This window comes from Bactrocera latifrons, unplaced genomic scaffold, assembly GCF_001853355.1.
Source record: "Bactrocera latifrons isolate USDA-ARS-PBARC rearing strain unplaced genomic scaffold, ASM185335v1 scaffold_113, whole genome shotgun sequence".
NCBI classification, from domain to species: Eukaryota; Metazoa; Arthropoda; class Insecta; order Diptera; family Tephritidae; genus Bactrocera; species Bactrocera latifrons.
This window is the reverse complement of record NW_017534553.1, coordinates 895,096-910,243: the sequence shown is the minus strand read 5'-3', so window position 1 is coordinate 910,243 and position 15,148 is coordinate 895,096. Positions and strand designations below refer to the sequence as shown.

Below are 15,148 nucleotides of genomic sequence, written 5' to 3'. Positions count from 1 at the left end.
CACGAACGGCCATTTCGAATGTGGAAGACAACAATAACAGCGAGCAAAACGACTACAGGCTTTGCCAAACATGAGTGTCATCAAGTAAAATCCCCATTTTTTGCAGCTGCCTAAACTTTTGTTGACGCCACACCGACGAGAGACGACCGACGGCCGATGGAGCCAGCACCGAAATCGGTAATAGGCAAGGACAGAGGAGCGGGCATCAGACGCATATATGTAAATACATTTGTAAGCAACGATTCGATCTGGAAGCAGCTTCGTTTAAATGTAAACTGCGTTAGGTGTGGGCGCCTTGTAGGGAATTAGTTGAACGCAGGCACATACAGGTGTAGAACTTCGACTAGGTGGGAGCTTGGCAGGCAAGAGCATGAGCAGCACTCCGGTTAGACCGGAGGCGGCACTGTTGAACAGGATAAAGCAGAATGAACACAACAACAAAAATACAACAACCACAACCAATACAAAATAACAACAACTAAAATTTACAAAAACAAAAGCAACAACATATGTAAAAAATCACAACAACAACCTGCACCATAAACATTTCGGCTTAGGTGGCGTGTTGAGGCATGAAAGTCTATTAAAATGTGCAAAACCGTAGAATCCAATGAAAATGCAAAATGAGCGTAAAAGCAGAGAGCACCCATCGAAGCGACGATTGGTTCGAAATGCTTTTGCAATTAGTGTAGAGCAGTGTGAGTAGTGTTTCTGTTTTCTATTTTGCAAGTTAGTCTTCACTTCGCAGCATCGGAAATTTCGTTGCACCGGAAAAAACTTAATGATCTGTTAATCGTATTTCGCTATAAATTAATTGCACGAAGTGTATGCCACAAGAGCGTGCACATAAACTTGATAAGAAGCAAAGCAGAGTATATGGTTGACACATATAAATTGTATTAAGTCCCTCATGATAGCGTCGATAGTTAGAGCTTACCATAATTCGCTATATTGATAACATATAAGAAAAAAGTGAAGACTATGAATTCCAGAGATAGCTTGTAGAGGGGGAAATTAGCACAACAATTCAAAAAAATTAATTTCAGAAACTCCTTAGTAATTATAAATAATAATCCCATTAATGGAAGTAAAAGTACTTTTTCGAATAGACCACGTCAAGCAGTGAAGAAAATATACTACGGCTGGCTGATAGTGTACACGAAGACCGTGGASAGTCGATTCGGCGGCATTCGCGGCAACTCGGACTGCCGTATGAAACGACTTGGCGCAGTTTACGTCGAGAAGCCACTTGACCTACCCAACCGACATCGATTCGTTCTAAGCGCTCTTGAAAAGTTCCAAGAAGATCCGAAGTTTTCGAGACAGAGATATGAAGGAAATTTTCCGCATTAGGGATAAAGAACAGCCTGAAGAGATTCAAGACCGGCCATGGCAATTTGGACTTGGAGCAAAACATCACGCTGTCGTTCCCCAGTTATCAGTACTCAACGGATGGATCATCTGAGACGTAGCCGCGGCCCACATTTGAAACAGATAATCTTTAAAAAGTAGTTAACCTAGAAATGGATCACTTATTAGTTTAAAAGTATGAAAACCGTCAATTTGAGTCTTCAACCGCATTACCGTTATTGGTAACAAAAATTATCTCCCGTTTCTCCTTGCCTAAAAAGAGCGTAATACCTCTACACATTTTTACATTAAAAACTGTAAAAATATAGAAATGCACGAATTTCCAAACAAAGAGAATTGCAGAGAAAACTCTGGTCGCATTTTCCCACATTTTCCCACATTTTCCCCTAGACGGAGGGGAAAGGCGCTACTGGAGCAGAGATTACATAGTGTCTCCAAAACATTACTCGTAGTAAGATATAAAGCAGTTTGAAAAACTACAGATAATCTACACAAAAAGCCGGGCGCAGAGCAAGAGCCAGCAGCTGTTAGGTGGACACGTAATTTGGCAATTACCACTGCAGCGATAAAAAGGATGTGGAAGCAACAACAAAACAGGCAATTGAAATAAAGGAATAAGGAAAAAGCAAAACAACAATAAAATTTTGCAAAAAAAAATAAAGCAACCACAAGGCAAGACAGCACGAGAACCGAGCCAAATGGGAAAATAAATAGATACTCACACATATTCAGACGCATACCAACAAGCCTGCAGATAAGCATGGAGTGAGGCCAGTAATGAGAAATAGCAACAACAATAAAACACACAAATATTTCAGTTAAGCGCAAATATGTATGCGAGAAGGACAATAACACAGCAGCAAGGACACCAAGGATGCAGGCGCAGAGGGCACACATATACGGAGAATACAAATGCACACACGCATACTTGCTTATATATAGTACATATTTGTACAACATGAGCCAAAGAAACAAATGCAAAGTTACGGATTTACTGGACTAGCCGCCGCATAGAAAATCAGACTGCATCAACTCACAGCAACAGCGCAAAGTAGGGTGATCTAAAGAGAGCGGGAGCGAGCGAGATAGTRAGAGAGATAGTTATGCATTGATGCCAATGACAAAGGCTACACGCAGAGGAAATGCAGAGGCAAAWGCAGTATAGTGCAGAAAAGATGTAATAAAAAGAAAAATCAAACAATAACTATAACAACAGCAACAACAATCAGCAACATAGAATGCAGTGCAGAAGTTGGCGCAGCATTAAAGCCAAAGGCAACTGAGCCACCGCGAACAGAGTGGAAGTCGATCGGGAGTGCTGTGTTAGTAGTGCTCTAGCGCAATGGCTGCGAGTGTATATGTGCGTGTGTGTGTGTTTATGCACAAGGAGAGGGCGCAACAATAGAGTAACTGCAACTACTCCTTTCCTTCCTTGGCATTTGTTAGCGTCCGGAATTGTAAGGCACATATTTAGAAACCAGAAGACACCAATACACACAATCRCAGGCGATTAATAGTAAATAGACTCAGTAGGAAATTTTTCAGTTGCTTTGTTTTTATTGGAAACAAAAATTATAAAAATCACCTTATGGTTAACGGTCTACTGAGCGTACTATTCGCAACACCCATCTTGAGGCCTAGCATTCATTATTGGATAATATTCGACCGAATAGACCAAGTTCAGCACGCAGTGAAGAGAATATAGCAGCCGTAGTTGAGAGTGTACAAGAAGATCGTGGCAGTCGATTTGGCGCCGGTCGCAACAACTCCGACTAACGTATGGACGACTGKGCGMATTTTACGTCRAGATCTYAAATTGAGACCATACAAAATATAGCTTATGCGTGAACTGCATTCGSTCGACCTTCACAAGCRTCAWCGCTTCCTTCTAAGRGCTCTTGAAAAGTTCCAAAAATATYCGATGTTTTCAWTCAAAATTTTGCAAATATSAAAAAGAGAAGAGCTTGATTTTACTTGACAAAAACTGTTGAGTAGATACAGTTTCCAAGTGAATAAAAGGAGACATTACAAATATCATCCGATTTAGCTGTTATTGATAAATACATACAWGATCTGATGTATGTAAGTACAAACTAAAAAAGAAACATAAAAATCCGTTAAATGACAAAAAATAATAACATACGAAGCAATACTCCAGGTTTCTCATTTCCTGGAATCTGAGTAAATTTTCTKTTTGATTGAAAGTAAGCAATTGTAAAGCTGATGAGTTAGCAAGAACGGGCGCCCTAGAACCGCTAACGGTAGAATGAGAGGGAATCGGTGCTCCCGTATCTTCTTTTGTTCGTGTATCAGAAAGTTGGGCTACGCGGAAGCCACCATCGGTACATGCKTTGTCGCAAAAGTCTTTTTGCCCAAGATCGATTGCAAAAGCTCTAGTGATCTCTTTGATCTAATTGTGGGGCTTTTAACAGGCGTTTTCCCTATTGGCGTCCACGTAGTAAGGCTGGGAATGCTATTAGCCGCCATCTGCMGAAGCTGTWTGGAAGAAGATGAAGTGGAAAMAATTTAACACTTCATTGTCCCGCGTTTGGAAGAGCAAGACTTAAACACTTGGGAGCGCAAATACCTTCAGACAGCCCACCGAACTGGCGGGAATAGAAATGAAACGCCTATGCAAATTGGTTTTGGGTACTAAGTGTTTTGCTAATTTATCTTCTTTCTATCGCTTTACAAAGGACTATGTACATATAGCAGTTCACGTGCGATCTTTGATCAGCCATCTAACCTAAACTAACCTGATATAAACCATAATATAAAATATTTAGGTCAAAATATAGAAGAAAGATCATAGCTGCATTCAAGCCTTGACAATTGTAGAGAGAACCGCTCTGTTCTTTAATGCTTCGCTCTCAACTTGTGTACCGAAAACTTGGCTTCTCGAATAAAACGTTCAGACATAGAGTTACATATGTATGTATTTCTCTATCTATTACTCGAAACATCGAAATTTCCAACAAAAAGTAAAAAATTTGAATTTTTCATTGCAGGGTTACAGCACATATTTATCCATCCGTATATTTATTTACAGTTATAAGTGTATTGGTAAGCTGTGTTATTAAAAAGGGCTTGCTCTTTCGCGGACACTGAGGTGTCGGTTTGCTGCAGCAAAGTCGGCTGATACAACTGTACACCGGCTGTGGCAYKCATGAARAGMACACGACACCCYAGCCGACTGGTTGGCGAGCACTGCAGCAGGCGGCGGCGATGCTGGTACGCCGTGTGCARGCATTTTGCGCAGCTGCTGCCAACGCCGCTAGCGGCGTCGCAATTCGCAAAGGGCAGCATAATTATTATTTGACATTTAAGCGCGCGATGCGGCACGCACAAACACACATATAGCTTCGTTCTGTAGTCTTTGCTTCGACCAAGCAGCGAATCAGTGAATGCAGTCAGCGCGCAGCAACAACAATCAAACACGCCACATACTCAGAACTCACTCAGCACCAGCATTAGTGTGGTTGTTGTTGTTGTCGTTGCTGTGATGGATGCTTGGCAAGCGCGAAGGACGCGCAGTTAACAATGCGAATGCTTTGCCAGCCAAAGGAACTTTAAACTGAATAACGCTGATTTGCCTCCATGCCAGCCGGATTGTTTGCCCGCATTGTATTTATGTATATGCATTTGTTGTTGTTGTTGTTATTGCTGTTCTTGTCGCCTTTGTCTATGGCATAAAGATGAATCTCATTCACTTCATTTCGACTATGTGCACATTTCTGAAGCTCTCAAGCTCCGAAGCTGCGGCTGCTGTACACTCTGCAGGTTCCTCGCCTGCACAACACGCCTTTTGTTGGCAGACAGCAAAGCGCGAACTGCATATTAAGATAGTCGGAGTCGCGTGGCGCAACGGAAATGACTGATTCTCATAAGGAAGTGCAAAAGAGCCGAAGAAATTGCAATGGAATTGCAGAGGAAGACGTAATTCATGAAAATGAACTTTCATAATTGCACACATGCTTACAGATATACAGACATACAAACACATACACATACACACGTGTACATATGTATATGTACAGCATAAACATACCAAAATTTATGTAGATACATGCCTGCAACATTCTGGGGTTAAGCTCGTAACAGAGAGCGAGTGCTTTAGGAAAGATACAAATTCTTTAAAATATACAGATTTTCTTTCCAGCGGGAAAAAAGTAATAGAAATAATCCCTTTTCCATATACGAGCATGTTTTTATTTGGACAGTTTGTATGGCATTGGAGACTCTGGACAATACTCTGTTCCGAATTATGTATGTGAAGATAATTTGTCAAATATATACAATAGTTAGTGGTTCTTTCCAAGCAATATCTTAGCAGATTGTAGCGCTGCTTTGCTTTCGTGAAGGTATCCCGTCAAATAAAAAAGGTAAGAGTGTACACGAAGACCGTGGAAAGTTGATTCGGCGCCGTTCGCTCCCACTCGGACTGACGTACGGAACGAATTGGCGCATATTACGGCGAGATCTTAAATTGAAAGTGTACAAAATACAGCCTGTACAAAAACTAAAGCCCATCGACCTTAACAAGCGATTCGCTCAACGGGCTCTTGAAAAGTTTGAAGATGATCCGATGTTACTGAGCTAAATTTTGTGCAGTGACCTATTTCTGGCTCAATGGGTATGTAAACAAGCAAAATTGCCGCATTTGAGTCGAAAAGCAACAAAAAGAGATTCTGGAGCTGCCATTTTATCCAGATGGTGTCGTTTGTGGGCTGAAGAAATCATATTTTTCAAAAATGAAGCCGATGAGAACGTAAGCGTCAATGACGACCGTTATCGTGCTATGATAACCGACTATTTGACGCCTAAAATTGAAGCTCGTAATCTCGGCGACATTTCTTTCTACAAGACGGCGCCACTTTTCACACATTACATCATTCAATGGATTTTTAGTCAGAGAACCTTGACTAGAATACTGTCAAAGTTCAATGTCATTTCATTCAAGCCTTCTCAAGTGAGTTATCTCTGTCTCTGACGTTGTCCCCTTTCTTTACAGTGAAATTAAAAATTAATTTCGTTTCTTGATGGGGGAAAATTATGCTTAATAAGTTGTAAAGAAAATCTGCACATAACTATATCAGCGCAAGTGAGGTACCATGTTCAGGAAGCTACAAAAGGCTTACAAAAATTATGAAACATGAAATTATGATAGATCACCCTAAAATGAAATCAAGTGAATTAGTTGATATTACATCCCAGAGCAAGCTTAGGTTAGAACAATCACGATTTTTTACAAATGACAGTGTGTTACGTGCTCCATTCCTTACGATCAAAACGATAAACTTGTTCGAATTTCAAAGGACAATCTTTCACTGATTAAATAAGGCGAATTATTTGTGAAAAAGGATCGAACATGGCTACAAGACGGTTGTTGCCCAATGAAAGATTCTAACTAGCATTTTTGGAATTTATTGTATATGGAACTATTTTCATTGAATTGTTGGGCCAAAATCTTTAGAAGTTGGTATCAGGCACTATAAGGAGGATTCGAGGATCAAAAAAGTACAAATTGTTTTCAGTCTAGTCTCATAAAATGATATATCTAAAACATCTGGAGTGAAGYATGTGAAGGGAGGATGGAGTCATGTGTAGAAGTTCACGTAAGTTAGGAAATTTCTCTGATCGCCATTCACTTGGGCCACAAATAAGGTCAATAAAAGTTTCCGGGTGTAGAAATCTCTGAAATATTTAGTCAATCGACGAATGAAATCAAGTTTTCTATGTTTAACTTTTTCAGTGACAGACGTTGAAATGCAAACGTAGCGCAAAAACCACAGCGAGATTTGAAATTTTACCCACTTTAGCTGAGCTGTGAACCCAATATACATACATCATCACAGAGGAGGGTACGATATTTGCTGATGATTCTCAATTTTTATTTTACAGCTCTCAATTTTATTCAGGAATTAGACAATCTCATGATACATACATATGTATGTATATTTCCATATCATATTCCAATACTCCAGGTGATGCCAAGCCACTTTTTTGAATATGAGAACACAGTATAATTTTATATTCTTTATAACTATGTAAATTTACATACAAATACATATGTACATATAGGTAAACGAGTATAAAGCATACACATAAACTCATTTATTCTCGTTAACTTCGAGCATGAACTTGAACTTGACCTCGACAAACAAAAGACACCCGATTATATTAAGAGTGCTTTTAATAAACATCCGAAGAGTGCGATGAACAGCAAAAGCAGCAACAACTCTGCTTTTCCCTTTACTCACGCATATTTATATGTATATCGTAAATAACTACAAAATACAAACTACAAATAAAGACTAATACCTCAATCACACGAAAATTTATGGAACGACCATTTAGGTATTTAATATGAAATGGAATTCATGCATGACTGAGTTTTTGTTGGCTTAACGGCTGTGGAGAAATTAAAATTCAAACTTTAAGTGCTTGTGGAGCGCAGAGCGGAAGGGCGAAGAGCAGAGCGAGGCGAGAAATGTGTGAAATGTTTAGTTTCTCAAGTGAATAAAAAGAACACACAGGTGGTTTTGACGAAATTTACATTTACAAGCACGCATACAAGCATATAATATAGTATATGTATATGTACGTGTAGATGTGCGTAAAAAATGAGCAAAGCGCTGAGTGAACGGATATGGGAGAGCGGCACGCCAATTAAAGGTTAGGACGCAAAGAAAAAAAAATTAAGAAAGGGTATATGTATGTGTGTAAATAAGTATATGTATATGTAAAAACAACAACAACAAGCCCGAAAAATACAACAACCATAAATGGAAGCGACCAGCGACTTTTATTATATTATATTTCGCCTCAACAACACCAAAGCCAAGTCAATTAAGCGCACTCCACCAACAAAAGGTACGGCCGGGAAGTGGAAGATATCTCGTAGAATCAAATACCACGAATTTATGCGTAAATTAACACAAAGTGGAGAAGCAAGAAGACATAAAGCTTTTGATGGATGTATTCAAGGCAGTAAAAAAAAATCCAAAAAATTAAAAATGTTCGAATTAATCAAAGTAAACAAGTGCCACAAACGCGAGCAAAAACACAACACACTCAAGAACAAAGAAACACAGAGCGCTGAAAATAAGCAAATGGACACATGAGTACGTTTTACAATATTTGCTTTCATGGAATTACCGAAAATTCCGACACTGATATGAAATTCAAAACATGCTCTGATTTCGAAACATCTCGGCAAACGCTGCGCTTCGATTCGACGTGGAAAGGTCACAACCAGAAAAGAGCAACAGCGACAAATTAATGACCAAAAGAAGAGTTGAAATTCAAGTGACGTGAAGCTGTAGAAACAAAAATAAAATGGTATTGAATTAAAAAAAAAAGAGAAATAATATAAAATGGAGTAAAATAAGAAGAATTAAAAGAAGTAGGCTGGCGCGTGTTTACTGCCGCAAGCTTTATAATTCATCTGATTTGTGACTATAAACATAAAACCAACAAACGTTCTTTGTAAAGGCATTTTTATAGCATAATAGCTCATGTAAATACCTTTTTCACGCTAAACTTAATTCCACTGAAGAATATACTTTAAGATTTACACGCAATAGTTCGAATTCAAATAAAACATTTGACTTCGAGATCTTAAATTGAAAGGGTACAAAATACAGCTTGTAGGAGAACTGGAGCCGCTTGACCTGCCCAAACGAAAAGTTCCAAGAAGATCCGACGTTGTAAGGCCAAATTCTATTCAGCGATGAGACCGATTTCTGTCTCAAGGTTATGTATGTAAACAAGCAAAATTACTACATGTGAGACGAAGAGCAAGCTGAGGACCTGCCATTTCATCCAGAAAAACAACGGTTTTGGTGTAGTTCGGCATCATCAAATGTAATTTCACATTTTGGGCCGGTCGATTGGCCACCAAGATTGTGTGTGATATATCATTCCGTTAGACTTTTTCCTGTGGGGATATGTAAAGTCTACCTTCTATGCGGACTGTCCCGCTTCGATTCAGCCCTTACAGCGAACATCACGTGCGTCATTCGTCAATTACCAATCGAAATGCTCGAACGGGTCATCGAAAATTGGACTCAACGGATGCACCATCCGAGACGTATTCGCGGCCTACATTTGAAAGAGATTATCTTCAAAAAATAAAAACCAAAGAATTTTCTTTCATGTGATAATAAAAATYCTCCATTAAATTTGAATTTTCGGGTTTTTTCTTTAAAAAAGTAGGGAACCTCGAAATGGATCGCCCGTAATAAACAAAAAATATGAAGAACAGAAGAAAATTAGAGTATCGAGATATAGATATGCATACATATGTACATATGTATATCTATGARTATTTTTATGTTCATATATCTGTATATCTAGTTCAACGCCTGTCGCTCTATCAAATATATAGTATTAAAACAACAAAAACATTACAATAGAATCTTTTACCAACGGCATTAACTGCGACGCGGCAGCGCAGTCGTTAATAACCACACCACCCGCCGTCAAAAGTCGAAAAATCCCAGAAACTTCAATATGAATAAAAGCAAATAATAATATACATATCTACATGCATACATATGTATGTATGAACAAATGAGCCCCGCTAGACACATATCGCCACATACAATATATTCACAATTCCATATATACAAGCGGACGTATGTATCTATATACATACATATATCAATGTAAAAGTATGTTATATATTTTTGTGTTCATAGGTATGTATATATTTGTATGAGTCAGTAATGACCAAGTAAAACTTACTGTGTCTTCCAGCGATAATCGAGTGCTCGCTACGGAGAAATTCATTTTAGCGGCGGCAAACGATTTGGCAGCTACGCCGCCACTAAAATCGGCCGCATTGGAGGAGGTGATAATTGAAATATCCATATTAAAGCCATCTAACGACTATTGTTTTTTGTTGTTGCTTGTAAGCACAATAAAAATTATTATTACTTTGTTTAATAATGTACTCGGCAATTGAAGCGTTGCGTGACTTTGCGTTTGGAGCGTTTAGCGATTTCTTTCAAAGCCGAAGAAACGTTGCTTCTGTTGCGCTTGTGTTTAGAACATCAACGTGTTTTTGGACTCAAACGTCAAAGCGAYTTTGGAATTCTAGCGCTTTGGTCTTTACGCCTCGCTGTTGCTTGCTATGATGATGCGTATTGTTGTTGTTGTTGATGATTGTTATTTTAGGCCGCTAAGCTGTTTGATGGCAACTGTTTGCTTGTTGGTGGCGTTTAATTGCGTTGCTGTAACACACACACAAACATAATGATCGCACATACACGCGTTGCAAAAAATATAACACTACACCAATGCAAGTACGAACAAAAACACTAAAACGGCAATTGGAAATTGTGGTTGTTATTATAGTGCTTGAATACACCTATGTACATATGTAAGTATAATTTTTTTCTGCAGGCAGTGATTCAACAAGGACACCTTTTAAATAATTTTATTGTTTTTGTAACTTTATTAAAACTTTTTTGTTGTTGTTGTAGTTTTCATAATTTCTTTTTGGTGCTTCGACACAGGCTGGTGCACAAGAAAACAAGCAGCTTTTGCGTAGTTGTTGTTGTTGTTGTCGTTGAGTTTAATTTGTTGTTGTTGTTGTTGTTGTTGTTGTTGTTGTAATAGAGTTTACTTTGTTGTTGTAGTTGTATTTTGATTAAACATGTTCTTGGTGCAGTTTGCTTAAACCATGTTGTTGTTGCATTGTAGATGAGAACTTGTGGTTGTTGTATTAATATGATAAATTGTTGTGGTTTTTGTTGAAAACCTTTTGTTGTTACTGTATTTTGATGAAAAATTGTTGTTGTTGTATTAGTTTTGTTGTTGTAGATTTTGTTGCTGTTGTATTCAGTTTAATACTTGCTGGATTTCCCACACGAAAAAATATTATTGTTGTATCTAGTATATTCTAGACACAACTTTCACACAAACACTGCCTACACTAACACAAATACACACACCCTTACCGTAGTCGATTTAGACGGTTTTTGTTTTCTTAGAAGCGCCGGAAATTCCAGTTGCTGCAGAATTTGCATGGCAATTTTGCACAACACTAATTTTTCATGTTTATATGTAAGTGAATTTATTAATTTTAGTTGGTGTTGTTACCTTCTTTTTTACCCGAACACACACTTTTGTAGCACACTGTGACACTTTTGCACATGTTTCAGACACTATTGTAATTAACGAAAATATTTTAACACCAATTGCGCAATTTCATCGCATAAAAAGTTCCGATTTTTGCGAATTTCTCAAAATTTAGATTCTTTGATCTTTCAGCACTAGATACGCCGCTAACCACACATATAATGATAAATATACATATATTTGTATGTATATGTACCAAACGAGCGATTTCACCAAGTCAACGTCAATTGATCAGCGCACGCCAACTGAATCGAATTYGCCGTCAGTCGCCGACAAACGCTGAAATGAGCGACGAGCTAGAGAAGAGAGGAAGAAAGAGAGACAGAGAGTTGGAGATCAAAAGAGTGGTCATCGGTAGAAATATATGTATGTATATGTATTTATATACAAACATATGGCGTATAGAGATTATTATAATTTATCAAAGAAAAGTAAAACGAAAACAAAAACAAAAACAAAAAGCGAAAATAATCAAAATAAAAAACATAAAAATTGACAGCTGGCCGCAAAAGTAATAATATTAATAATAACAACAAACATTGTAAAAAGAGAAATAAATATTCTTTATTTGTTCACAATAACAACAACAACAACAACACTGTAGCGTGTTTCGATGTGTRTGTGAGTTTACGGACAAATGAACTTATCGAGCAGCCGGCGCGTTTTGGCACAGCCGGAACAATTTATTTAACATTTTATGTCCATATGTATGTGTGTTGTGGCAATAAAATTTTGGGTAATAAAGTTTACATTATTCCATTATATATAAATATAGAATAAACTAAACTTTTAGTTCGCAAAAAAAATCTTTATTGTTGTGTTGGGCAATGTCAASCCATTATGCAGAGGGTAATCCASTGACGACCAAATAAAATATAAAAMTCATAAAAAATTAAGAGATCAAAAAAAGGGGATGTTTTTATTTAGGTATAATGATCAGTTTAGGTATCGAATAAAGCAAAARTTACATACATATGTATGTACATATGTCCAATTTGAATGCACTACACCCCTCAACAGGATTTTTCAACAATTACCAGCTTGATAACCGTTAGTTTTCATACAGCTCTAACTACCGAGGAATGGAACAGGTGGGTGGACTGAAACCTCATAAGCTAACATTGAAGACCTTTTTTTTTTATCAAATTAATTTTATTATAGAATATAGTTAACTTCGAGGGCAATACATGTGACCGTCATAAAATTTTCCAATACGATTTATTTGTATACTCTTRCAACGTGCTGCTACAGAGTATAATAGTTTAGTGCACCTAACGGTTGTATGTATCMTYTAAGACTAATCGGATTAGATATAGGGCTAAATATACACATTTAAATGATCAAGGTGACGAGAAAAATTGAAACCCGAGTGACTGTCCGACAACCGATTTCAACCAAATTCGGTATATGACATTCTACGGATATTCCTAAAATACAGTACAGGTACGAGTTAAATCGGAATACAACCACGCCTACTTCCCATGCAACACAATTTTAAATTACATTTGATTCTTTCACTTGCCAGTGTACTAATCAAGAAGAAATTTTTATAACAGGGTATAAATTTGCACTAATAATTATTTCAAAGTATGCCCCCTTATGACCAAACATTTCTTAACTCCAACCAAAACTATTCAAGCTCCCACATATCGAATATGTGGGCTCCAGAGTCTATAGTTGACTTTTTATGATTATGAAAACTCGCCCTAAGCCTGATATAACTTACAAGCCTTATTTTCCTATATTTTCCCCCGGTCACACCACGTGATATCACACCTTTAGAGTAAATTATGTAAACTCTAAAGTCTATTCAGATTCAGATTCAGGCCTTGGAACAAAAACTAAATGCCAAAAAATGTTCTTCAGAATTATTATAAACATTCCTCGTTAAATTTGATGTTTCTGTGTTTTTTCTTTAAAAAAGTAGAGAACCTTTAAATGAATCAACCAGAAAAAGGTATTTGTGTGAAAAAGGAATATTTATTTATGGAGTTTTTTTAATGTTTATAAATATATTAGATAAAATTTATCTGATGAACATATGTACTTAAGAATGCTTTTATCAAAACATATTTCGATCGGAGTTGCCAACTTAAAAAAAAAAAAGAATATTAATTTCGGCTGCCAGCTATAAAACACTTCACAGGTGTTTTTTTTTATAGCATAAAAAGGCATGAAAAGATATTTATCGCGATTTTGATCGGCCACTTTGAAAATTTGTTTCGAAAATTGCACCATTGCTTTGGACAATAACCTATGACAAATTTCCCGAAGATATCTCGTCAAATGGAAAATTTTACCATATAAGTATTAGATTCCTATCGTTCAATTTGTATGGCAACTACATAGTGGTCTAATATCCGTGGTTGTCACAAATTCATGTCACCATTGCCTGAGGAGAAAAGGAAGTGTGCAGAAAATCAATACATCAAGAAATCACGGACTAGTTCGCGTATGTACAGACAGACAAACGGCAAGATTAAATCGACTTAGCGGTCACGCTGATCATTTCTATATATGTATATAKTTTAAGGGTCTTGGGCTATTTCTTCTGTATKTTATAAACTTCATATGTTGTGCGGAGAAAAGATAAAGAGAAAATATCCAGGCATGTTCTCCTCCCTTGTTCAGCCTTTGAAAGACTGACGCTGAAACATCTAGGTAATCGAAGCAACAAACATAGTCGAAAATGATATTAGCCGTCGCAACAAATTTGTGACAGGCTCAAAACGCTTTGTCGATCTGTAAGGGTTTTATGATGCAGTATTTGAGTTTGTAGGTACCACAACGAATCTGCGTTCAACGCTTTTCAACGCTTAGGATCGACCTTTTAACCGAACCAAACCCAGCCTATAAACTTCGTGGTCCTATGTTCCAGTATTTATGAGTTTATATGCACCACAACGGACCGTCCTTCTAAGCTGTCCAAGTGAGATCCTTCTTAGGATCGACCTTTTAACCTAGCCTAACGTACAAAAAATCAATAAGACTGTCTAGTCGCATTGAGCTCAGTCGAAATATTTCCAATAATTCTTTATTCATTGCATTCTATTAAACATTGATTAGTATTTTATATATTTCAAGGGGAATTTTATACATTTTTGCAATTCACACAAATTCATTACACCGTCATTAGTCAGTATTTCGAAGCGATATTAATGTGTAAATAAGGTAATCGACATTGTTTACGAAATTATTRCATCTGTAATGTTTACCAGTATAATATTTATATATAGGGTGTTTTTAGAGGTATAGACATTTTTAGAACRATAACTGTTAAAGTCGCTGTCAGAATTAATTTAATGCATTTTTCAAGATATCGTTGGCTTTAAGATTATTTAAGATTACGGTCAATGGCAAGCGATAYACCCGGAATTGAGCTTTTCTGGTCCACCATAAACGCCAACATCAATAATATTCAATAAGTATTGAACTTAAGCAACAACATGGTGACGAAGTCATGAAATCACCAAATCAAAACGTGAAACAGCAAATCATATCAATGAAGAAATCATGACTCTGTTAAAGTCACGACACTAGACTGTGGAGAGTAGATTCGGCGTCGCTTGCAGCAACTCGGACTGACGTATGGAACGACTTGGCGCATTTAACGTTGATATCGTAAATTAAA

General features: G+C 37.3%; 1 protein-coding gene across 5 annotated transcripts in view; it reads right to left on the bottom strand.

Moving 5' to 3' along the window:
• LOC108974963 overlaps positions 1–15,148 on the bottom strand; it is a 159,407-nt gene that overhangs the window by 60,192 nt on the left and 84,067 nt on the right. For 4 of the 5 annotated variants that reach the window (XM_018943113.1, XM_018943182.1, XM_018943103.1 and 1 more), the window contains exon 2: positions 10,120–11,813. The gene's annotated coding sequence lies outside the window, so the exon portion shown is untranslated. Of the gene's footprint in view, positions 1–10,119; positions 11,824–15,148 lie in introns of those variants that run through there. The other variant, XM_018943123.1, reaches the window with a different exon arrangement.